The following is a 26,357-nucleotide window of genomic DNA, read 5'->3' as shown; positions in this document are numbered from 1 at the left end:
AAAGAAGGAGTTAGCGCGACACGGCATAACACCCCAAAAAAAAACAAAAAAAAAAAAAAAAAATAAAGTTTGGTAAAAATAATTTGACACGGATACCGTCGCCCCGTAGTGAAAAACTACATCAATTGCGTCACGCAAATTTATAAATTGTACCAAGTAGTAGTAGCAGTAGTAGGAGAAGTAGTAGTAGTAGGAAGAGTAGGAGTAGGGGTAGGAGTAGGAGTAGGAGTAGTAGTAGGAGTAGTAGTAGAAGAAGGAGTAGGAGTATGAGTAGGAGTAGGAGTAGGAGTAGGAGTAGGAGTAGGAGTAGGAGTAGGAGTAGGAGTAGGAGTCGGAGTAGGAGTAGAAGTTGTAGTTGTAGTTGTAGTTGTAGTTGTAGTTGTAGTTGTAATTGTAGTAGTAGTAGTGGTACCGTCGCCCCGTAGTGAAAAACTACATCAATAGCGTCACGCAAATTTATAAATTATACCCAGAGCGCAGAAGTTATATAGGGTGAAGCGGTGTTATTGTTATGTAAAATAAACATTTTTTAATCAAAAATTTTTCCAGAATGAGTGTTTGTAATAAATTTGAGAGGCGGGCATGGGTACCGTCGCCCCGGGAGCCATTCATATTTTAAGTTTTTGTCTCTTTATTTTTAACGAGCAGGTACCTAATTGCGTTATGAATATATTTTTTTGGTAATTTTTTTTTTAAATATATTAAGTTCGAAGATTTTTTTTTTTATTTAATTTTTTCCAATAAAAGTTTTACATTTTACATGTTTGTAGAGCGATGTTTTTTTCCAAAATAAAACTCGCTGGGACTTTTGAAGAATGTCGGTGACAAAAACCGTACATACGATATGGATATCAAATTCCGCGTCTCGACTCACAGAATCCGAACGGCTCGGTGAAAAAATGATCGGTAACCTCCTTGGCTCTTTTTTTTCTCAAAATATTCATTTCTTTCTAAACAAACATATATTTCAATACATTTGTGGTCACACATTCATTGCTTCATTCACATGCAAGCATACATATTTTTCGTGTTAATTGAGCAATTTTTTTTCCAAAATAACAACTTTTGAAGAATGTTGGTGACAAAAACCGTACATACGATATGGATATCAAATTCCGCGTCTCGACTCACAGAATCCGAACGGCTCGGTGAAAAAATGATCGGTAACCTCCTTGGCTCTTTTTTTTCTCAAAATATTCATTTCTTTCTAAACAAACATATATTTCAATACATTTGTGGTCACACATTCATTGCTTCATTCACATGCAAGCATACATATTTTTCGTGTTAATTGAGCAATTTTTTTTCCAAAATAACAACTTTTGAAGAATGTTGGTGACAAAAACCGTACATACGATATGGATATCAAATTACGCGTCTCGACCTACACAACACGAATGGCTCGGTGAAAAAATTATCAGTAAGCTCCTTGGCTCTTTTTTTCTCAAAATATCCATTTCTTTTTTTTAATTTTGTAGTCCCACACTCTTCGTCTCATCTACATTCAAACATCAGATCGCTTATCACATTGACCCATCAGTTGCCTGCAACGGGCAAAAAGCTAGTATACAGTAATACGCAGTTTCTTTGTTTTTATTTGGTCGCTTAAAATTAGGCGAAAATCGACCACTTGACCCTTCAAGTCGCTCACACTCTAAGGTTCGTTTTGGCGTGAAAGTAGCGAAAAAGTTGCCTTTCTTTTGTTTCAGTGTTCAAGCAAAAGTAGACCGAGACGCCTCTCTGCGCGCGTAGAGCCCGGCGTTCAATTTGGCGTGGAAAACCCGAAATACCGAGTAATCCGAATTTTGTATGAAAATAATTCCCGGAAACTCGAGAGGTTTCGTTAGGGAATCGATGTTGTCAAAATCGTCCCGGAACTATGGCGGCGCGCCATACGAGAGCGCTGATTTTCTCTTCTTCGGCGGCCGGGACGGCGACACTCCAATAAGTTAATTCGCGGCCGGTCAATCGGCAGAGCTTCCCGGCGACAAATCAGCGAGTGTTGCAACACGCACGGTTTCGAAACGGCCAAATTTTGGTGCATTTTCTCAATGTTTCGTTTTCATCGATCGCCACCGATCTGTAAAACTTTTTCTCCTTCACCGTTTATGTTTTTATTCAACATCGAACGCACCCCGAACGCGAAATCATTAAAAAAAAATTTCTTGCGCCTTTTTGCTCGAAAATTTTGCGTTTTTCGCATTACTCGAACGTAAATTAAAAACACGATTGATTTTTATCGAGCGTCGTGTCTGAATTGATCGGGTATCGTTGATTTTGTTTTTTAAATTTCACGAAAAGTTGTACGAAATATCCCGATTTTTAGGGTAATGGGTTTAATTTATGTCTAAATGTTTTTCTTTGAATAATGGCATCATTGGAAAAGAAATAGTCACGTGGTAACGACGAAACCACGTGGTACGATTTATTTATAAAATGTACATGGTCATCCTAATGATTAAATTCCGTCGCAAACACGCAGTCTGCAGGTGAAATTATCGAAAAAAAATCATCCTCCGAAGGTTAAGGAACGTTATTCGGCCGTCCCACAGATGGCGCTCGGTTCAAAATGTCTTACAGTAACCGGATAAACTTTTGACATTTGCAATTTGACCCGAAAAATGCCAACAGGCGGGCTTTTGTATAATCAGAAATCAGCCAATCATAGACAAGCACCGAAGAGATGTTTTATTACATAGTGATGTTACTTCAAAGAAACGATAAAATTTGTAGAGGTACTTACTTTGGCAGTATATTTTTAAAAATCGATAATGCTTATGAACGAAATAAAATAAAGTTTGGTAAAATAATTTGGCACGGATACCGTCGCCCAGAAGTGAAAAACTGCATCAATAGCCTCTCGCTAATTTATTATTTCTACCAGGAGCGCAGAACTTGGATGAGGTTAGCCTGGAAGCTATTCATAGGTTTTCATCTGTTTATTTTTTAACGAGTAGGTGCCTAATTGCGTTATGTAAATATTTTTTCGATAAATTTTTAATAGTAGGTGCAGGTACCTACACAGATGGAATTCAAAGAAACAATAAAATATTTGTAGGTACTTACTTTGGCAGTATATTTTTTTTAAATCGATAGTGCTTTTGAACGAAATAAAATAAATGGAAAGTTTTTAGATTCTCACGGCCAAAAGCATTTTTGTTATTTGTTTTTGGGGTGTTATGCCGTGTTGCGCTAACTCCTTCTTTAGCCGACGTTTCGGACAGCGTTGCAGTATCCATCATCAGGGCAGATCAAGTAGATCCGAAACGTCGGCTAAAGAAGGAGTTAGCGCAACACGGCATAACACCCCAAAAAAAAACAACAAAAAAAAGAAATAAAATAAAGTTTGGTAAAAATAATTTGACACGGATACCGTCGCCCCGTAGTGAAAAACTACATCAATTGCGTCACGCAAATTTATAAATTGTACCAAGTAGTAGTAGCAGTAGTAGGAGAAGTAGTAGTAGTAGGAAGAGTAGGAGTAGGGGTAGGAGTAGGAGTAGGAGTAGTAGTAGGAGTAGTAGTAGAAGAAGGAGTAGGAGTATGAGTAGGAGTAGGAGTAGGAGTAGGAGTAGGAGTAGGAGTAGGAGTAGGAGTAGGAGTAGGAGTCGGAGTAGGAGTAGAAGTTGTAGTTGTAGTTGTAGTTGTAGTTGTAGTTGTAGTTGTAATTGTAGTAGTAGTAGTGGTACCGTCGCCCCGTAGTGAAAAACTACATCAATAGCGTCACGCAAATTTATAAATTATACCCAGAGCGCAGAAGTTATATAGGGTGAAGCGGTGTTATTGTTATGTAAAATAAACATTTTTTAATCAAAAATTTTTCCAGAATGAGTGTTTGTAATAAATTTGAGAGGCGGGCATGGGTACCGTCGCCCCGGGAGCCATTCATATTTTAAGTTTTTGTCTCTTTATTTTTAACGAGCAGGTACCTAATTGCGTTATGAATATATTTTTTTGGTAATTTTTTTTTTAAATATATTAAGTTCGAAGATTTTTTTTTTTATTTAATTTTTTCCAATAAAAGTTTTACATTTTACATGTTTGTAGAGCGATGTTTTTTTCCAAAATAAAACTCGCTGGGACTTTTGAAGAATGTCGGTGACAAAAACCGTACATACGATATGGATATCAAATTCCGCGTCTCGACTCACAGAATCCGAACGGCTCGGTGAAAAAATGATCGGTAACCTCCTTGGCTCTTTTTTTTCTCAAAATATTCATTTCTTTCTAAACAAACATATATTTCAATACATTTGTGGTCACACATTCATTGCTTCATTCACATGCAAGCATACATATTTTTCGTGTTAATTGAGCAATTTTTTTTCCAAAATAACAACTTTTGAAGAATGTTGGTGACAAAAACCGTACATACGATATGGATATCAAATTCCGCGTCTCGACTCACAGAATCCGAACGGCTCGGTGAAAAAATGATCGGTAACCTCCTTGGCTCTTTTTTTTCTCAAAATATTCATTTCTTTCTAAACAAACATATATTTCAATACATTTGTGGTCACACATTCATTGCTTCATTCACATGCAAGCATACATATTTTTCGTGTTAATTGAGCAATTTTTTTTCCAAAATAACAACTTTTGAAGAATGTTGGTGACAAAAACCGTACATACGATATGGATATCAAATTACGCGTCTCGACCTACACAACACGAATGGCTCGGTGAAAAAATTATCAGTAAGCTCCTTGGCTCTTTTTTTCTCAAAATATCCATTTCTTTTTTTTAATTTTGTAGTCCCACACTCTTCGTCTCATCTACATTCAAACATCAGATCGCTTATCACATTGACCCATCAGTTGCCTGCAACGGGCAAAAAGCTAGTATACAGTAATACGCAGTTTCTTTGTTTTTATTTGGTCGCTTAAAATTAGGCGAAAATCGACCACTTGACCCTTCAAGTCGCTCACACTCTAAGGTTCGTTTTGGCGTGAAAGTAGCGAAAAAGTTGCCTTTCTTTTGTTTCAGTGTTCAAGCAAAAGTAGACCGAGACGCCTCTCTGCGCGCGTAGAGCCCGGCGTTCAATTTGGCGTGGAAAACCCGAAATACCGAGTAATCCGAATTTTGTATGAAAATAATTCCCGGAAACTCGAGAGGTTTCGTTAGGGAATCGATGTTGTCAAAATCGTCCCGGAACTATGGCGGCGCGCCATACGAGAGCGCTGATTTTCTCTTCTTCGGCGGCCGGGACGGCGACACTCCAATAAGTTAATTCGCGGCCGGTCAATCGGCAGAGCTTCCCGGCGACAAATCAGCGAGTGTTGCAACACGCACGGTTTCGAAACGGCCAAATTTTGGTGCATTTTCTCAATGTTTCGTTTTCATCGATCGCCACCGATCTGTAAAACTTTTTCTCCTTCACCGTTTATGTTTTTATTCAACATCGAACGCACCCCGAACGCGAAATCATTAAAAAAAAATTTCTTGCGCCTTTTTGCTCGAAAATTTTGCGTTTTTCGCATTACTCGAACGTAAATTAAAAACACGATTGATTTTTATCGAGCGTCGTGTCTGAATTGATCGGGTATCGTTGATTTTGTTTTTTAAATTTCACGAAAAGTTGTACGAAATATCCCGATTTTTAGGGTAATGGGTTTAATTTATGTCTAAATGTTTTTCTTTGAATAATGGCATCATTGGAAAAGAAATAGTCACGTGGTAACGACGAAACCACGTGGTACGATTTATTTATAAAATGTACATGGTCATCCTAATGATTAAATTCCGTCGCAAACACGCAGTCTGCAGGTGAAATTATCGAAAAAAATCATCCTCCGAAGGTTAAGGAACGTTATTCGGCCGTCCCACAGATGGCGCTCGGTTCAAAATGTCTTACAGTAACCGGATAAACTTTTGACATTTGCAATTTGACCCGAAAAATGCCAACAGGCGGGCTTTTGTATAATCAGAAATCAGCCAATCATAGACAAGCACCGAAGAGATGTTTTATTACATAGTGATGTTACTTCAAAGAAACGATAAAATTTGTAGAGGTACTTACTTTGGCAGTATATTTTTAAAAATCGATAATGCTTATGAACGAAATAAAATAAAGTTTGGTAAAATAATTTGGCACGGATACCGTCGCCCAGAAGTGAAAAACTGCATCAATAGCCTCTCGCTAATTTATTATTTCTACCAGGAGCGCAGAACTTGGATGAGGTTAGCCTGGAAGCTATTCATAGGTTTTCATCTGTTTATTTTTTAACGAGTAGGTGCCTAATTGCGTTATGTAAATATTTTTTCGATAAATTTTTAATAGTAGGTGCAGGTACCTACACAGATGGAATTCAAAGAAACAATAAAATATTTGTAGGTACTTACTTTGGCAGTATATTTTTTTTAAATCGATAGTGCTTTTGAACGAAATAAAATAAATGGAAAGTTTTTAGATTCTCACGGCCAAAAGCATTTTTGTTATTTGTTTTTGGGGTGTTATGCCGTGTTGCGCTAACTCCTTCTTTAGCCGACGTTTCGGACAGCGTTGCAGTATCCATCATCAGGGCAGATCAAGTAGATCCGAAACGTCGGCTAAAGAAGGAGTTAGCGCAACACGGCATAACACCCCAAAAAAAAACAACAAAAAAAAGAAATAAAATAAAGTTTGGTAAAAATAATTTGACACGGATACCGTCGCCCCGTAGTGAAAAACTACATCAATTGCGTCACGCAAATTTATAAATTGTACCAAGTAGTAGTAGCAGTAGTAGGAGAAGTAGTAGTAGTAGGAAGAGTATGAGTAGGGGTAGGAGTAGGAGTAGGAGTAGTAGTAGGAGTAGTAGTAGAAGAAGGAGTAGGAGTAGGAGTATGAGTAGGAGTAGGAGTAGGAGTAGGAGTAGGAGTAGGAGTAGGAGTAGGAGTAGGAGTAGGAGTAGGAGTAGGAGTAGGAGTAGGAGTAGGAGTAGGAGTAGGAGTCGGAGTAGGAGTAGAAGTTGTAGTTGTAGTTGTAGTTGTAGTTGTAGTTGTAGTTGTAATTGTAGTAGTAGTAGTGGTACCGTCGCCCCGTAGTGAAAAACTACATCAATAGCGTCACGCAAATTTATAAATTATACCCAGAGCGCAGAAGTTATATAGGGTGAAGCGGTGTTATTGTTATGTAAAATAAACATTTTTTAATCAAAAATTTTTCCAGAATGAGTGTTTGTAATAAATTTGAGAGGCGGGCATGGGTACCGTCGCCCCGGGAGCCATTCATATTTTAAGTTTTTGTCTCTTTATTTTTAACGAGCAGGTACCTAATTGCGTTATGAATATATTTTTTTGGTAATTTTTTTTTTAAATATATTAAGTTCGAAGATTTTTTTTTTTATTTAATTTTTTCCAATAAAAGTTTTACATTTTACATGTTTGTAGAGCGATGTTTTTTTCCAAAATAAAACTCGCTGGGACTTTTGAAGAATGTCGGTGACAAAAACCGTACATACGATATGGATATCAAATTCCGCGTCTCGACTCACAGAATCCGAACGGCTCGGTGAAAAAATGATCGGTAACCTCCTTGGCTCTTTTTTTTCTCAAAATATTCATTTCTTTCTAAACAAACATATATTTCAATACATTTGTGGTCACACATTCATTGCTTCATTCACATGCAAGCATACATATTTTTCGTGTTAATTGAGCAATTTTTTTTCCAAAATAACAACTTTTGAAGAATGTTGGTGACAAAAACCGTACATACGATATGGATATCAAATTCCGCGTCTCGACTCACAGAATCCGAACGGCTCGGTGAAAAAATGATCGGTAACCTCCTTGGCTCTTTTTTTTCTCAAAATATTCATTTCTTTCTAAACAAACATATATTTCAATACATTTGTGGTCACACATTCATTGCTTCATTCACATGCAAGCATACATATTTTTCGTGTTAATTGAGCAATTTTTTTTCCAAAATAACAACTTTTGAAGAATGTTGGTGACAAAAACCGTACATACGATATGGATATCAAATTACGCGTCTCGACCTACACAACACGAATGGCTCGGTGAAAAAATTATCAGTAAGCTCCTTGGCTCTTTTTTTCTCAAAATATCCATTTCTTTTTTTTAATTTTGTAGTCCCACACTCTTCGTCTCATCTACATTCAAACATCAGATCGCTTATCACATTGACCCATCAGTTGCCTGCAACGGGCAAAAAGCTAGTATATATACAGTAATACGCAGTTTCTTTGTTTTATTTGGTCGCTTAAAATTAGGCGAAAATCGACCACTCGAACTTAAAGTCGCATAGGACACTAGGTTCGTTTTCGTGTGCTTGAAAAAAGTTGCCTTTCTTTTGTTTCAGGCTTCAAGCGAAAGTAGACCGAGACGCCTCTCTGTTTGCATAGAATTCGAGTTCAATTTTGCGTGTAAAAACGTGAAACAGCAGTCAGTTTTTTTATTTGGAAACTCTACGGCTGGAAAATTAGAGGAACTCTGTCGACAGAAACTGGAAACGTTCGAGGCGCGCCATGCTCAAGTACCGAGGTTCACTCTCCCGCCGCCAGGACTGCCCCACTATGGCAAAAAAACGATTTGCAACAGAGCTTCCAAATCTGGGAATCGTACCACGTGGTCTGCCAATTTTGCAGAAATCACGAGTGTTGCCACGCGCGCGGTTTCGAAACGGCCAAATTTTGGTGCATTTTCGCAACGTTTCGTTTTCATCGATCGGGATGATCTGCAAAACATTTTCTCCTTCACCGTTTATGTTTTTATTCAACATCGAACGCACCCCGAACGCGAAATCATAAAAAAAAAATTTCTTGCGCCTTTTTGGTCGAAAATTTTGCGTTTTTCGCATTACTCGAACGTAAATTAAAAACACGATTGATTTTTATCGAGCGTCGGGTCTGAATTGATCGGGTATCGTTGATTTTTTTTTTAAATTTCACGAAAGATGTTTTTAAATTTCCCCATTTTTAGGGTAATAGGTTTAATTAATGTCTAAATGTTTTTCTTTTCATAGTGGTATCATCGGTAGTCACGTGGCCATTTTTTTTTCTCAAAATGGCGTCCTCTTTTAACTAAATAACCGCATTTTTTACGCGTCTGTTTGTTTTCTGTGTGTTTCAAAATATTGGAAAGTCCGTCGAAATGGATATCGATAATGGATAATAGATGAGTTGAGATTATTCTCAAGTTCCGTGTGTCTTTGACAAGTTGCCCAATTGGAAATCGAATTTGCACTCATGAACGCGACGAAGAAAACAATGGTGCCTATCTGCAAGCTTTGATCGAAAATGAACTTAAAGTGAGTTTTACCCATAATATAACGTAATAATTTATATTAATAAATGATTATACAAATGCCTAACTGTCATTTGTAGGGTTCTGAAACGTCTAGGCTGTCGAAATATCGTCTCTAACAACGCTTCGACTAGACGTTCTGGACAAAGGACAGCGCAGAATTCTAGCATCTTCTCAAGGTGAATATTATCATGTTATAATTAATTAATTAATGTCATTATTATAACGTAAATAAAAGCCTAACTTTCATCTATTGAAACATCTCTACTGTCAATGTAAAACATCTCTATTGCAATTGACAATGGAGGACATATCCACCAATGATAAAAGAGAAAGCGTTCACTTTTTGCCTAGAATCATGCCGGATATATTCGCAGACACAACGGTTCCTTTAATCTTTACGTGCGCCAGTTTTCAGTATGACATAACTATAACATCTTGCTTTATTCACATTCAAACATTTCATAACACACTACATTTTTACCCATTAGTTTCGGGGAAAAAGCAACGTTTTGACACGCAGTCCGCTTCATTTACACGCAAGCATATGTATATAATTATAAAATTAGGCAGATGCCTCTCGCATTACTTTCGGGCAAAAAGCAAAAGTGTTGAAACACATTCTTTTTAATCTATTGATTTCTTCACGTGGTAAAATACATACAGTGTGACTTGAACTAATCATTAAATTTGTCAAAACCCATCACTATTTGGGGAAACGAAATGAAATATAGTAGATTCATTAAAAAGAAAACTAACGTCCCTTTCTTAATGATATTCTAAATTATATTTTAATGTTATTACATTCGTTATTTGCAGGATTCTACTGTATGGATACTTTCACGGGACGTTGTGTTCAAGTGGATTTTAAAATCTAAAAAAATGGCGTCTACGCTTTTCCAAATTCGGTTAAAAATACACCTAGGCGATTTCATCGATGGTTTTTGGGAGCGTTTCTTGGACAGGTATGTACACGTATGATAATTGGGAACTTTTCTGAATGTTTTAGCGGCAGTGTTATAAATGATTATTAGTATTATGACATAAGACGACTGCATATTACGTGTAGTTTGTTCTGGCTGCTATTTGACATACATTTTAAAACTTTGACAATTGCCATTATCGTCGAGTCTGTAAATTTTGCAATATATATTAATAAAATGATACAAAATGCCTAACTGTTATTAAAATGTCATTTGCAGGGTTTTGAAAACGTCTTTGCAGTCTGCGCTTTTCAGTATTCGAGAAAGCCGAGTAATGACAGCCGGCGTTACGTTACTTACATACGTTACTGGCGTTGCTTCAGAAATATCGTCAAGTCGTGATGACCGTGCATCGCTTTGACTCGACGTTCTGTACAAAGGACAGCGCAGAATCCTCAATGCACTTTCTCAAGGTGAATATTATCATGTTCATACTATTATTATAACGTAAATAAAAGCCTATCTTTCATCTATTGAAACATCTCTACTGTCTGCTTATTGCAATTGACAATGGAGGAAATCTCCACCGGGCGTCGTGGAACTTCAGAAATATCTAAAAATATAAGTTTGAAATTAAAGTTGTCAGCCGGCTTTAAGCGTTTCTTGAACAGGTATACAATGGCACAAGTATGATGGTTGGGAATTATCAGATAATGTTTTACAAGAAAGTCACGTGAAATGATAAAAGAGAAAGCGTTCATTTTTTGCCTACAATCATGCCGGATATATTCGCAGACACAACGGTTCCTTTAATCTTTACGTGCGCCAGTTTTCAGTATGACATAACTATAACATCTTGCTTTATTCACATTCAAATATTTCATAACACACCACATTTTTACCCATTAGTTTCGGGGAAAAAGCAACGTTTTGACACGCAGTCCGCTTCATTTACACGCAAGCATATGTATTTAATTATCAGAGTTGTGCCGTTTAGAAAGCCTCATGCTATTTATAGGAAAGGAACGAAACAACCGCAAATGGCTCGAAACGCCGTTTGCAGTTGTTGCGTTCCTTTTCTGGTTCGGTTCGGAGCTTATAATCACAGGGGCCCAACTACAAAAACTGGTGTTTTGAGTTAAGCTGGGTTTTGGTAATGCCATTATAATATTTATTAGTGACACGAAGCGGACCTTAAAGTTACAAAGTTTGTTTGCATAATTCTATTAGATAGTAAGTTACATCAGGCGTTTCAATTATTGACTATCATTGTAACATTTGAAAGTCAACACAATGCAATAAGATTAAAATACAAGACGCGTTGGACGCCATTGTAATATTTAAAATTCATAGCTATAAAATTCATGTTGAGCGTCAAATTGTATTATCATACAAAAGTTAAAACGCTATTAACACTTGAGACAAGAAAACATGAGGCGACTCTTTAATTATAATATTCAAATAACATATCTCAAGATCGTGCACTGTGTTCGTAGATGGCTAATAAACCCCGATGTTTAAATATATATGTTTAAACATAGGGTACAAGTAATATCTATTACAAAATGTATGTAATTAGTTCTGGCCCGCTATTTGATATTACATTTGAAACTTTGACAATCGCCATTAACGCTGATTCTGTAAATTTTGCACAATTCTTCTGATCATTTGTCTCTTATTGCAGATTTTTTTGTTGTACCAAGTTAAAAACATTAAAATACTATATATTAATAAATGAATTAACAATATGCATAATTTTTTTCGTTTGCAGGATGTCTAAAGCTTTCTCTACTGTCTGCGTTTTCAAGTCCTCGAGAATGAATGAACTTCAGCCGGCGTTACTTTGAACTGGAACTAATTTCACAATCCTCTCTATGTCTTTCCAAAGGCGTGATGAAAATGATGACACTTCAACGCTTTGATATTTTAAAGTTACTAATCATCCATGAATGGTATAATTATGGAACTAATTACATAACTAGCTTGCCAGTTAATATATCTACTTAAATCGGAAACGATCAAGGTTTTTAATTGGACGGCCAATTTGTTCATTTAAAATTTGTTCACAGACCACCATAGGGGGGTCGGTCAGGTACCTACAGCTATTTGATTTAAATGAAAGCATTTACTTTATTTACATTCGAACATCAAATCGTAAATATGAAATTTGGCACAAACATCTTGCTTCATTCACATTCAAACATTACACCACGCACCACATTTTTACCCATTACTTTCGGGCAAAAAGCAAAAGTGTTGAAACACATTCTTTGCTTCTCCATTTTTATCAGAGTTGTGCCGTTTAGAAAGCCTCATGCTATGTACACGAGCTGAACTTCGATTTATAGGAAAGGAAAGAAACAACCGCAAATGGCTCGAAACGCCGTTTCTTTCCTGGCTCGGTTCGCAAATCGGGAGCTTACGTATTTAAACAACCTACAAATAATACAGAATAGACGTTTTAATCATGGAATGGAACATTACCAACTCCTCAAAGTTGCGTACCATCATGAAATAGTTTCACCGTCAAGTACGATTTGCCAAGATGTTATTAGCGCACTTTACGGACATTCTCATTCTGTAGCGATTCAAATTTATTCAGTGACAGAGCGATACTGTGTCCCAAAAATGTAGATGCACGTAAAATTAACGAAAAAGTCTTGCTTATGAAATGACAATTTAAATCGCAGGGTCAAACTTTTAATCAGATTGGTGTTTATTTACCAGAACCCGTCTTTACGCATGGGCAATTGTATGTAGCTTGCTCCAGAGTCATAACAATAAATTCATTAAAAATTCAAATAGTCGACGGAAGTCCTCAAGGTGTAAATCAGGCTGGAGTTTCAACCCAAAACATTGTTTACAGGTAAATTTTAGATTAGGTATTGTCGTTTCATATCTATTTAAACCAGTAAATTTAATCTATTTAAGACTAATCTTCCCATTTTAAATTTATTCGCAGGGTTAAATACATACAATGTGACTTGAACTTATCATTTGATGATAACGCAAACCTAAATTTGTCACTATTTGAGGGAACTGTTGATTTTTATCATTAGGAAAATTTAGTTTCAGATTAAATAGATTCCCAAAAGCATTTTAACTATTTTTATATTCTGTTTAAACTTTAAAAAGTAAAACAAGTTCAAACTCAAAATACTTATATCGAATCAGATTTAAAAAAAATAAATACACTTTAATGAAATTAAAACGTTGTTTGATTTTTACTTATTTCCAAAATCTGTTATTTTATTTTATTTATTTCATTCAAAAAACAGTGTTTTACATAAAAAGCATACTCTGCACATCTCACTAGGGCATTTCAATCGGTAGCTTGACATAGGTAAATAGGTTTGCTCAGCTAGATCAGTGAGCTAAATTAAAATGTATTTATGTAAGGTAAGTTTTTAGATTCTCACGGCCAAAAGCATTTTTGTTGTTTGTTTTTGGGGTGTTATGCCGTGTTGCGCTAACTCCTTCTTTAGCCGACGTTTCGGACAGCGTCGGCTAAAGAAGGAGTTAGCGCAACACGACATAACACCCCAAAAACAAACAACAAAAAAGTATTTATGTAAGTTCAAGTAGTTGTAGGTAGTAAACAATTATATTTTTAACGTCTTACTTTTAAGTAAAGAGAGTGAAATGTGTATATTTTTTTTCTACGGTTTATACTGTGGATTCCAAATTGTCGAGGCATATTCCAGTGTACTTCTGACTCATACAAAAGTTAAAACGCTTTTAACACGCGAGGCAACAAAACACAAGTGTCTTAGCGCGTTGTTCAGTTCAAAGTTTTTACAGCTTTAAAACCACTATTCCATATTATATGTATTGTGAGAAGTGTGCATTAACCCAAAGACGTCACAATTCAAGTGTTGTGTAAATCAGACGTTAAATTTGTCAAATCTAACATGTTTTGCATATTCTTTGTAAACAACAAACTATATCTGTACATTTATATTGAATGTTTTGTTACCCAATAAAAAAATATTTTAAGCATTTATGTTATAACGTGTTTCTTTCCACCACCATTTTCAATATGCATTTCATTATAGGTAAAGACTTCCATTATAGGGGTCGATGTATAAAATGTTTAAGACTTATAAAAGAAAATATACGCTACGTTAACGATATGTAGACAAATCACATCCTGATTGTTTCATTTTTAATTAAATGTATTCATGTCATAACTATGAATATGTTGAATGTGAGGTGTAATCGGATAAACTGTTTTTAATTGAACTGTTAGCAAATAAATTAAGCTGCAAAAAAAACATTCATCAGCTCAAATGTAAACAGAGACGGCAGTGGCTCAAATGTCAAATGTCATACTAAAACCACAGATAAATTATAGATAGATAGATGGATGCTTTGGAACAACCAGTTTTTATTACAAATATTTAAGGCTAATCAAACTTAAAAACGTATTCCAATAAATTGGGTCCACATACAATGATAAAGATTTTTCATTTAATAATCAAAAATAACATAGGTAATGCTTCATTCACATTCTGATTTTTTTTAAAAGGAATATTTTTTTTGCGTTATAAATATTAAGTAGGTTGAAGTAACGATTTTTTTTTTTTATTAAAGGTTTTTGCATTTCGCGATTAATAATAATCATTTAATTTAGGGTGGCGGTCATGAGAACCGTCGCCCCGGGAGCCATTCATACATAGCATGATCCCTTTATTTTTTTAACCAGTAGGTAACATATTTCGTTTTGCATATATATATATTTTTTTTATTAAATTAATGATAATTCTTATAAAGCCATTTCTGCGAAAAATTAGCTCGGTGACGCTGTAATCTACCAGGAGCACAGACGTTTGGGAAAGTAATTTACTATTAAAAACGGTTTATTCAATTGTTTTTTTTTTTTTAAATAACCTTTTTTCAGTTAAAAGTTTTTACATATGGGTACTGTCACCCCGTACTGAAAAAATGATCAGTATATTTCTTTCTTTAATTTTGTAGTCCCACACTCTTCGTCTCATCTACACCCAAACATCAAATGGCTTAGTACATTTACCCATTAGTTGCCTGCAACGGGCAAAAAGCTAATTTTAGGCACATACATTCAAACATACATACATTTGAATAAATTTGTGGTCACACATTCATTGCTTCATTCACATGCAAACATACATATTACATTTTTAAAAGTTTTTGAATTTTGCGTGTTTTTGAGGTAAGATTAGGTTAGAACATGGAAAAAGGTATTAGATTTAAATCACAAACCAGTTTATACAAACCTAGCGTAGCCCACAAACTACTTGAAAACTGGGATATAACTCTAAAGGGGACGCGAGCAGGCGTTATTAAAGGGGCAAATTTTTGCTACAGAAAATAACATGGAAAATAGGTATTAGAATTAAAACACAAACCAGTCTATACAAACCTAGCGGAGCCCACAAACTACTTGAAAACTGGGATATAACTCTAAAGGGGACGCAAGCAGGCGTTATTTAAGGGGCAATTTATGTTACAGAAAATATGTATTAGAATTAAATCACAAACCAGTCTATACAAACCTAGCGTAGCCCACATACTATTTGAAAACTGGGATGTAACTCTTAAGGGGACGCGAGCAGGCGTTATTTAAGGGGCAATATATGTTACTTAAAAATCTGCAGTCCCACACCCTCGCCTCATCTCCATTCAAATACTACACCGCGCGATTAATTTTTACCCATCAGTTGCCTGCAACGGGCAAAAAGCTAGTATATATATAGTAATACACAGTTTCTTTGTTTTATTTGGTCGCTTAAAATTAGGCGAAAATCGACCACTCGAACCTTCAAGTCGCTCACACTCTAGGTTCATTTTCGTGTGCTTGAAAAAAGTTGCCTTTCATTTGTTTCAGGCTTCAAGCGAAAGTAGACCGAGACGTCTCTCTGTTTGCATAGAATTCAAGTTCAATTTTGCGTGGAAAATCCGAAATACCGTGTAATCCGGTTTTTGTATGAAAATGTTTACTAATTTATTCGTTCGGCGTAATTTGTCGACAAAAATTTGAGTAGCATCTAGCGGCGGAAACTGGAAGCGCTCGCGGCGCGCTATGCGAAAGTGCGCAGTTCTCTCTCCGGCCGCCAGGTTCGCCCGACACGCAAAAAAATGATTTAATAGGGAGAGCTTCGCGAAGTCACGTGGTCTAGCGAAAACCACTCGGTATGCTTTTTTATAAAATCGACGCGCTCAACTTGATGATTGCAATCTGCAGCAAACACGCCGTCCGCCTTTAATATTATCGAAAAAAATCATCCTCCGAAGGTTAAGGAACGTTATTCGGCCGTCCCACAGATGGCGTTCGGTTCAAAATGTGTCACAGTAACCGGCGAAAGTTTTGACATTTGCTATTTTAACAAAAAATGCCAACAATCGGGCTTTTTGTTAATCAGAGATAATAGCCGATCGTAGACAAGCAGCGAAATGTTGTGAATTCAAATAAACAATAAATACTGTGTAGGTACTTACTTGGCAGTATATTTTTAAAAATCGATAGTGCTTTTGAACGAAATAAAATAAAGTTTGGTAAAAATAATTTGGCACGTGTACCGTCGCCCCGTAGTGAAAAACTACATCAATAGCGTCACGCAAATTTATAAATTGTACCCAGAGCGCAGAAGTTATATAGGGTGAAGCGGTGTTATTGTTTTGTAAAATAAACATTATTTTAATCAAAAGTTTTTGCAGTTTGCGTGTTTTTAATAATCATTAAATTTGAGAGGCGGGCATGGGTACCGTCGCCCCGGGAGCTATTCTTATATTAAGTGCTTATCTCTTTATTTTTTAAATTTTGAATTTTGTCAGTGATGAAAATCACTACCGAGTCACAGTGACAAGTTACATTTTTATTCTTATGTCGACATCCCTAGCTAGGGACGCTAACATTAATTGCAATATCTATGGTTTTGAACTTTCTTTCGATTTCAGATTTTTGACTGTTAGAGCTGTGTTTTACGCATTGTCTGAAATTTTTTATTGATTTTACTGAATAATTATGAATGAAAGTTCGCAAAGTAGTGTTTCGGGGAGTGAGTTGATAGATCAGGGTAAGTGTGCTATAAATGCTCAGTGTGAAAGGCGAAATTTGCGAAAATGCTGTGTTCCCACACAAATTTGTGAAATATCTTCTGAATGCATCGGCGATAGGAAAATTATTGATATGGATGTTGTGCCAGATGATCTTGATAAGAAAGAGGAATTAGCTATTGATCAAGTGGGAGAATGTATCGCCGATACCAGTTCTAGAGGGTCGGAAAATAGGCGGGAAAATGAAAATATGAAAATGTTAGGTAATAAAAAATTTAAAGCGAATGAAAGTAAATTAAATACAGGAGAAAAAAAACTAACTTTAAATCAAATAGCATATCAAAAGAAAAAGACAAAGAATGAAAGTAAAAAACAGGCTGAAAATGTTCAGAAGAGCATTATTTTGGAAGAAGAACTTAAAAATAAATTAAAATTGAAAAACAAAGTAGCGTATGAAAAGAGACAGCAGAAAAAGAATGCAGAATTTGAATGCAAGAAGTTGGTTGAAAAAAAACTGGCTGAAAAAAAATTGTCTGAAATAAAACTGGCTGAACGGAAAGAACTAGAACGTAAAAATAAATTATGTTTGAATAAAAAAGCTGCTTATAAACAGAGAAAAATCGATTTGAAAGAAAAAAAAATTCAAACAGACAAACAATACTATCGCATTAAACATGCTCAACGTAATGTCGATTCAGTGGCGGATGAAATTCCATCAACATCGCGAGGTGTAGCGGAATTCATGGTTGATGAAGCATTTCATCATGAAGTAGTTTTTGCGCCAAATGAAGATTCTGCACCAACGAGAGCTGTTGCAGAATTCGTGGTTCATGAATCACTACATGATGAAATTGTTTCTGCGCTGAATGAAATCCCTGCACCGACGATGATCTCCGACCCTGGTGACTTATTAAATTTCCAATACAATCGCATTAAACATGCTCAACGTAATGTAGTTCCAGTGGTGGATGAAAGTCCATCAACATCGCGAGGTGTAGCGGAATTCGTAGTTGAAGCATTACATGATGGAGCGGTTCTTGCGCCCAACGCTCCTGCACCAACGAGAGCTGTTGCAGAATCCGAGGTTCGTGAATCACCTCATGATGTGGTTTCTGCGATCAACGAAATCCCTACACCAGCGACGAACGTGACTGCATCTAACCCTGGTGACGTATTAAATTTTGAAACAGTTTTATTGCCCAGAATAGTCCTTCCACGCAATAGGAGCAGTGTTTCTTCATTCAAATGTGCCATTTCAGGAACTTCAAATGCAATGTCTCCTTCTGTTCATTATTTAGGAGTTTTGGATCGTGAATGTACCGTAAACCACTGTCGAGCGGTTCATTTTGCAGCAGAGAGAAGTCGTCTGAAACATAGTTGTTGCCACTCTGGAAAGGTCTTCTTCAACCCACAATCAGACTATCCAGCCGAGTTTAAAGACTTTTTGCTAGGTAATGGTGCCCGTGCTAAGAATTTCAGAGCTTTCATCAGACAATACAACAATGCCAGCGCTTTTGCTTCTTTTGGTGCTAAAATTGTCAACGTTCCAGGCAGGGGTCCGTTTTGTTTGAAAATTTCAGGCGAGATATGTCATCTTACTTCAACCACGATGGAGCCAGAAGCAGATCGATCCCCCTCTTATGCTCAGTTATATGTATTTGATTCAGACACGGCAGTCACTCTTCGAATGAATCATCCGGCTAACGTGAATTGTGTCCAGGAAATCATGTCCATTGTAGATAGGGTAATCCGTCAAATTAGTCCTTATGCAGGTAGCTATATGAATCTTCAAACGGCTGTTGAGGAAGAAGAAGCACGTTGCAGAGAAAGCGGTGATCCACGGCGTATCGTTAGTTTGTTGTTTTCGCGTTCTTCATCCGACGATCAGCGGCGATATAATGCTCCATCGAGTCCGAATGATGTCGCTGTGATTTTTGTTCAAGACCATCAAGGCAATCTGCCTGCCGAAATTGATATAGCCGTTTTTCCCAATAATAGGCCTCATAGCACCCAACGCATCAGTATGTTATCTCCAAATTTAGATTCCATGGTCTTTCCTTTGCTATTTCCTTCAGGAGAATGCGCGTGGTCACCAGATCTTCAGCACCACCCAGATTTTGCGACTGGAGTTCGGAAGAATGTTACTTTGCTCCAATTTTATTCGCACAAAATTGCTATTAGGCGTGCTATTTTCAACCCCATTCATTCTTCAGGAAAGTTGTTTCAGCAGTACATAGTCAATTCGTATGTTCGCTGCGAATCCAATAGACTTAATTATTTGAGGTTACATCAACAGGAATTGCGTGTCGAGTGTTACCAGGGATTGTTGGATCATTTGAACGATAGGCATGTAGATTGTGACATTCGTGCAGGAAACGTCGTTATCTTGCCGTCGACCTTCATCGGTGGCCCTCGGCATATGTCTAAATTATACCAGGATTCTATGTCAGTGGTCAGAAAATACGGTCGGCCTGACCTTTTCATAACGTTAACCTGTAATCCAAAATGGCGTGAAATAGTTAATGAGCTCCATCCATGGCAAAGTGCCTCTGATAGGCCAGATTTAGTGGCGCGAGTTTTCCAGCTGAAGGTTGAGGAGTTCATCGATGATATTGTTAAAAGGGAAGTGTTCGGTAAGGTTTTAGCGTACGTTTACGTAATTGAGGAACAAAAGAGAGGTTTGCCACATCTTCACGGTTTGTTCACTCTTGGTGATTCAGACAAGTTGTATTCCCCGTCCGATATAGATAGTGTCATCAGTGCAGAGTTACCCGACAGAGAGAGGGACCAGGATTTATATAGGACGATTCTAAAGCATAATATTCACGGTCCATGCGGCGCAGTCAATCCTAACTCAATTTGTATGGTTGACGGGAAATGCTCTAAGAAATTTCCTAAAGCATTTCGCGAAGAGACTGAAGCGGATTTAAACGGCTACCCGGTGTACAAACGGCGTGACAATAGTGCAGAGGATCATTTGTGTCGTAGTCTCAAAGTTGACAATAGGTTTGTCGTGCCCTTCAACCCATATCTGACAAGAAAATTCAACGCCCACATTAATGCAGAAATTTGTTCCTCCGTCGTTGCAATTAAGTACATTCATAAGTATCTCGCTAAGGGTCACGATTGTGCTCGCATGGAAATAAGACTTCTTCAAGAAGCAGCTGAGAGCACCAGCAACAGTGCGATCGTTCATGATGAAATTAGTCAGTTTTTGGATTGTAGGTTCATCAGCGCCCCGGAAGCAGCTTGGCGTATTCTCGAAAATCCAATTCACGGTCAGTCCCATACCACAATTTTACTTGGCGTACATTTGCCGGGCGGAGAACAGGTTTATTTCAGAGAAGGAAATGAAGAAGAAGCACTAGCGCTCAGCCACATTACGACTTTAACTGCTTGGTACAATTTGAATCGATTAGATGACTCTGCCCATTCCTATTTTTACCAGGATATCCCGAATTTTTTTGTTTTCAACAGCAATAAGATCTGGAAAAAACGCAAACAAGGGGGCGACAAAGTTATCGGGCGAATTGTTTCCGTTTCACCACGCAATCGAGAACTTTATCATCTCAGAATTCTCTTATTGAAAGTAAAAGGTGCTACTTCTTATGAACATCTCCGAACGGTTGACGGTGTCATTCTTCCTACTTTCAGTGATGCAGCCCGTGAATTGGGACTGACGGATAATATCAACGAATGGGTGAAGTGTTTAGAAGAAGGGGTTGTTTTCATGATGCCAAAGGCACTTAGAAATCTTTTTGTTGTCATTTTAGTTCACTGTCTTCCCTCTGATCCACTGCAAATTTGGAATACTTTCAAATCAGCCATGTCGGAAGATTTTCTCAGAAATGTTGATAGTGCAGACTTGGCGGTGAATCTGGCACTTCTCGAAATAAGTGACGCCCTCCTGAACGAAGGTTCTTCTTGCATCGTACAAGGTCTACCGGAACCTGATAGAACTGTGAATATAGACATTAGTCGTGCAGACAATGTAAATGAAGGAAACCTGGCATCTGAGATGCAGTCATTGTTGAACGCCCAACAACGAGAAGTGTTTGATTCAATCCTCCAAGTGCTCTCGGATAGATCGATTGAAGGTTCTTCTAGGTGCTTCTTCATCGATGGTGCAGGAGGAGCAGGAAAGACTTTTTTGTACAAAACATTAGTTCATTCGTTGCAATCGCAGGGGTTCAGCGTTTTAAGCGTAGCTTGGACTGGAATAGCCGCAATTTTGATTCCCGGTGGCAGAACGTGCCACACTGCATTCAATTTGCCTTTAAATTTAAATAGTTCGATGACGTGTCGACTTTCAAATAAAAATAAAACTTTAATAAGAAACGCCAAATTAATATTGTGGGATGAAGCTCCGATGGCTCCTATTTTAGCTTTTGAAATGATAGAACGTGCGATAAGAGATGTAATGAGAAACGAACTGCCCTTTGGCGGGAAAGTTATCGTTTTAGGCGGAGATTTTAGACAAGTCTTGCCCGTTTGTCGTAGAGCTTCCCGCGGAAAAATTGTTGCATCGTCCATCAAAAGGAGTCCACTTTGGAGATTATTTAAAACGATCCATCTAAATATCAATATGCGTACTGCGAGCGACCAGACTGCGTTTGCCGAATGGTTGTTGGAGTTGGGGAATGGAACATTACCAACTCCTCAAAATTGCGTACCGTCATCAATAGTTTTGCCGTCAAGTACGATTTGCCAAGATGTTATTAGCGCACTTTACGGAGATTCTCATTCTATAGCCGATTCCAATTTATTCAGTGACAGAGCGATACTGTGTCCCAAAAATGTAGATGCACGTAAAATTAACGAAAAAGTCTTAGAAAAATTAGAAGGTCCATTGAAAACATTTTATAGTATTGATTCCGCGAGAGATGACAAGGGTAATCCAGATCCCGAGGAGCAGGTTAGATTTCCATTGGAATTTTTAAATTCTTTCAATCCACCCGGTTTACCTGTTCATGCCTTGAATTTAAAGATTGGAGCCGTAGTAATGCTGTTAAGAAATATGTCCATCGCAAATGGCTTATGCAACGGAACTCGAATGATAGTTAAAAATTTTTCAGATAACATTTTACAGGTTGAAACAATCACAGGAGATAAAAGGGGGAGCATTCATTTTTTACCTAGAATTATATTAGATACTTCCGCAGATGTAACTGTTCCTTTTAATCTTTACAGGCGCCAGTTCCCAGTTCAACTTGCTTATGGAATGACAATTAATAAATCGCAGGGTCAAACTTTTAATCAGATTGGTGTTTATTTACCAGAACCCGTCTTTACGCATGGACAATTGTATGTAGCTTGCTCCAGAGTCAAAACAATAAATTCATTAAAAATCCAAATAGTCGACGGAAGTCGTCAAGGTGTAAATCAGGCCGGTGTTACAACCCAAAACATTGTTTACAGGGAAATTTTAGATTAGGTATTGTCGTTTCATATCTATTTAAACCAGTAAATTTAATCTATTTAAGACTAATCTTCCCATTTTAAATTTATTCGCAGGGTTAAATACATACAGTGTCACTTGAACTTATCATTTGATGATAACGCAAACCTACATTTGTCACTATTTGAGGGAACTGTTGATTTTTATCATTAGGAAAATTTAGTTTCAGATTAAATAGATTCCCAAAAGCATTATTTTTATATTCTGTTTAAACTTTAAAAAGTAAAACAAGTTCAAACTCAAAAGTTGTTCTAAAAATTACTAAAAAAAATAGCTCGACTAACATATTAACTATAAAAAAATATTAAATATCTTTGACCACTATTTAGATAAATGAAATATAGATTCAGTTATAGAAAAGTAAACATCTACGATAAACGAATAATTAATTATCTCACACATACTTTGAAAAAGTATATCTTATATAGAAACGTTGCCTAAAGAAGTAGGTAACGCAACACAGCATAATATCCCAAAACAAATCACAGAGATTATTATAAAATATACTTAATAACAGCATATCGTTTCCATACTGACCTATCAGACTAAGTAGAAGAAAGATAAAAAGATCTCCCGAGAGTGTGTTTTATTTTAGCACAATTAATGAAATGTTTTTTCATCATTTTCTAGATAATTATTAAAGCGATATTTGAAAAGTAACGCAACTTCCTTTGACACGGGGAGCAGTGTTACTTGAATAGAATTTTGAAGGTACAGGCCTTTGTGGCGAATTTGAAAAACGATATTGGCGATAAATTCATTTGGCCTTCTCTCTTCTAGGAAGAAAGCTTTCGTAGCATAATGTTTTATATTCAGAGATTGAATCAAATTTAAATTGCAAACTTTAAAATGCTTATCTCTATCAAAGGTTAAATTCTTTATTAAATGAAAAAATACGCAGTCAGATCAGATAAATTATTATTTAACAGATGGCCTTGAATTAACATAGGTAATTTCCAATAATTTACCTGCACAGTAAATTCCTTACAAAGATAATTTTGAAGGTAGATCAATAAATATTACTTTATTTATAAAACAATTCCTAGAATTCAACGATTTACAAATAAAATTGTATGTGGACAGTTTGTGTTAACGATTTAACATATTTTTAATATGTTTAAATAAAAGTTTCTCTGTTAATTTTAACATTCTATACCTTGAGAGTACTTCATATTCTTATTTTTTTAGTTATAACACAAAAATAATTGTACAATATACGTAAATACAATTTTTTTACAATGATTAATAAATATAAAAATAATTTGAAGTAAGATTACATATTATATTATATATTATTATTCTAGCGGATATTTGACATGAAATATGAATATATGAAACGCAATTAATATGATATATGGGTTTCTTTCTGGTTCTTCCCATATTACTTATATTGAATCAGATTTTAAAAAAATAAATACACTTTAATGAAATTAAAACTTTGTTTGATTTTTACTTATTTCCAAAATCTGTTATTTTATTTTCCCCCTTTTTACACTAAATGCACAGGAGGCCTGAATGAAAATAATTTCCCTCGGGGCTTATGGCATCTTTGGGGATGCAGTGAGGAGGGTCTTTTGAGGAAAGAAAAGAGTGAATACAGGCCTTGAAGAGACTCATGTTGTAGGAGGGAGGAAAAGCGACCCATTATTTTAATTACAATTTGAAGAATTTCAAAGATAATATTCAAATTCTGTTATTATTTAAGTATTGCGTACAGTTCTCCAGTGAAATAATAATAAAAAATTACATTTGATGAATTGTTCAAGTCCTGTGAAACAATCCATACTTTTACAAGTAGCGTGTAAATCTTAACACAGCATAGATTTGTTGGTCAAATACATTATACCTACATATAGTTTTGTATTAATGATCGACAAGTCGGTGAATGCAATCTGTAAGACAGATGGTAGAAATATATTACAAGTCTGTTCATCGCTACGCAAATCATCCAAATTTTATTTTTTTATTATTAAAAGCCAGTTGTTTTATAGAAATTCAAATATAACATTCAATTGCCATCAGAGAGCCGTTCAAGCAATTTTGGTTGCGTTGAACGCTGATTTCAGTTTCAGCTTTATTTGGATATGTTTGTGGTTATTAAAAAAAATTACGTATGTATTATGGTAGATTATTCTCCCTGCAAATGCTTATGAAAATACCCTGGGAGAAACAAGGATTATTATTATTCGTAAATATTGTCCACCTAATGGCTCAGATTTTGGAATACACACTACGTTAAAACGTAATTATGACACGAAACGACAAATTAATTTTGAATACATTGTAAAAGATGCATTTCAATTCTATTTTTATTAAATTAAAGTTTAAAAAGACTTCCTTATGTGCACGAATTTGACGTTTTGTATCAAAGAGTTTACTGAAACACAGTGCATTTCCCGTAAGCTTTTGCTGCAAATTATGGTATAATAAACATTAAACTGCACAGCCTCATAGAAACTATAAAATAAATCGAGGTGTTATGAAATAATTATTATTAACCTGCAAAAAAATGCGCATCCTACACTTCAAACATAAATATTGAGTTCAAATGACATATGGAAACCACAGATCGATGATAAAATAGATCGATGATCGATAAACAACCAGTGTTTTGAGAAAAATATTTATGGCTAATCAAACTTAAAAACGTTTTCCAATAAATTGGGTCCACATACAATGATAAAGATTTTTCATTTAATAATCAAAAATAACATAGGTAATGCTTCATTCACATTCTGATTTTTTTTAAAACGAATAATTTTTTTGCGTTATAAATATTAAGTAGGTTGAAGTAACGATTTTTTTTATTAAAGGTTTTTGCATTTCGCGATTAATAATAATCATTTAATTTAGGGTGGCGGTCATGAGAACCGTCGCCCCGGGAGCCGTTCATACATAGCATGATCTCTTTATTTTTTTAACCAGTAGGTAACATATTTCGTTTTGCATATATTTTTATTTTTTTATTAAATTAATGATAATTCTTATAAAGCCATTTCTGCGAAAAATTAGCTCGGTGACGCTGTAATCTACCAGGAGCACAGACGTTTGGGAAAGTAATTTACTATTAAAAACGGTTTATTCAATTGTTTTTTTTTTTTTTAAATAACCTTTTTTCAGTTAAAAGTTTTTACATATGGGTACTGTCACCCCGTACTGAAAACATGATCAGTATATTTCTTTCTTTAATTTTGTAGTCCCACACTCTTCGTCTCATCTACACCCAAACATCAAATGGCTTAGTACATTTACCCATTAGTTGCTTGCAACGGGCCAAAAGCTAATTTTAGGCACATACATTCAAACATACATACATTTGAATAAATTTGTGGTCACACATTCATTGCTTCATTCACATGCAAACATACATATTACATTTTTAAAAGTTTTTAAATTTTGCGTGTTTTTGAGGTAAGATTAGGTTAGAACATGAGAAAAGGTATTAGATTTAAATCACAAACCAGTTTATACAAACCTATCGTAGCCCACAAACTACTTGAAAACTGGGATATAACTCTAAAGGGGACGCGAGCAGGCGTTATTAAAGGGGCAATTTATGTTACAGAAAATAACATGGAAAATAGGTTTTAGAATTAAATCACAAACCAGTCTATACAAACCTAGCGTAGCCCACATACTATTTGAAAACTGGGATGTAACTCTAAAGGGGACGCGAGCAGGCGTTATTA

At 36.0% G+C, this 26,357-nt stretch overlaps 1 long non-coding RNA gene across 1 annotated transcript; it reads left to right on the top strand.

Moving 5' to 3' along the window:
* Positions 1-8,991: 8,991 nt before the first annotated feature.
* On the top strand, positions 8,992-14,176 carry LOC149408942 (uncharacterized). The gene is made up of 5 exons (XR_016305316.1): positions 8,992-9,256; positions 9,333-9,431; positions 10,072-10,217; positions 10,455-10,648; positions 11,947-14,176. It is a non-coding gene; the product is annotated as an uncharacterized LOC149408942 (long non-coding RNA).
* The last annotated feature ends 12,181 nt before the right edge of the window (positions 14,177-26,357 follow it).

This window comes from Hesperophylax consimilis, unplaced genomic scaffold (assembly GCF_061612785.1).
Source record: "Hesperophylax consimilis isolate HC1 unplaced genomic scaffold, BYU_Hcon_1.0 scaffold_40, whole genome shotgun sequence".
In the NCBI taxonomy this organism is placed as follows: Eukaryota; Metazoa; Arthropoda; class Insecta; order Trichoptera; family Limnephilidae; genus Hesperophylax; species Hesperophylax consimilis.
This window is presented reverse-complemented; position numbering and strand designations above follow the sequence as displayed.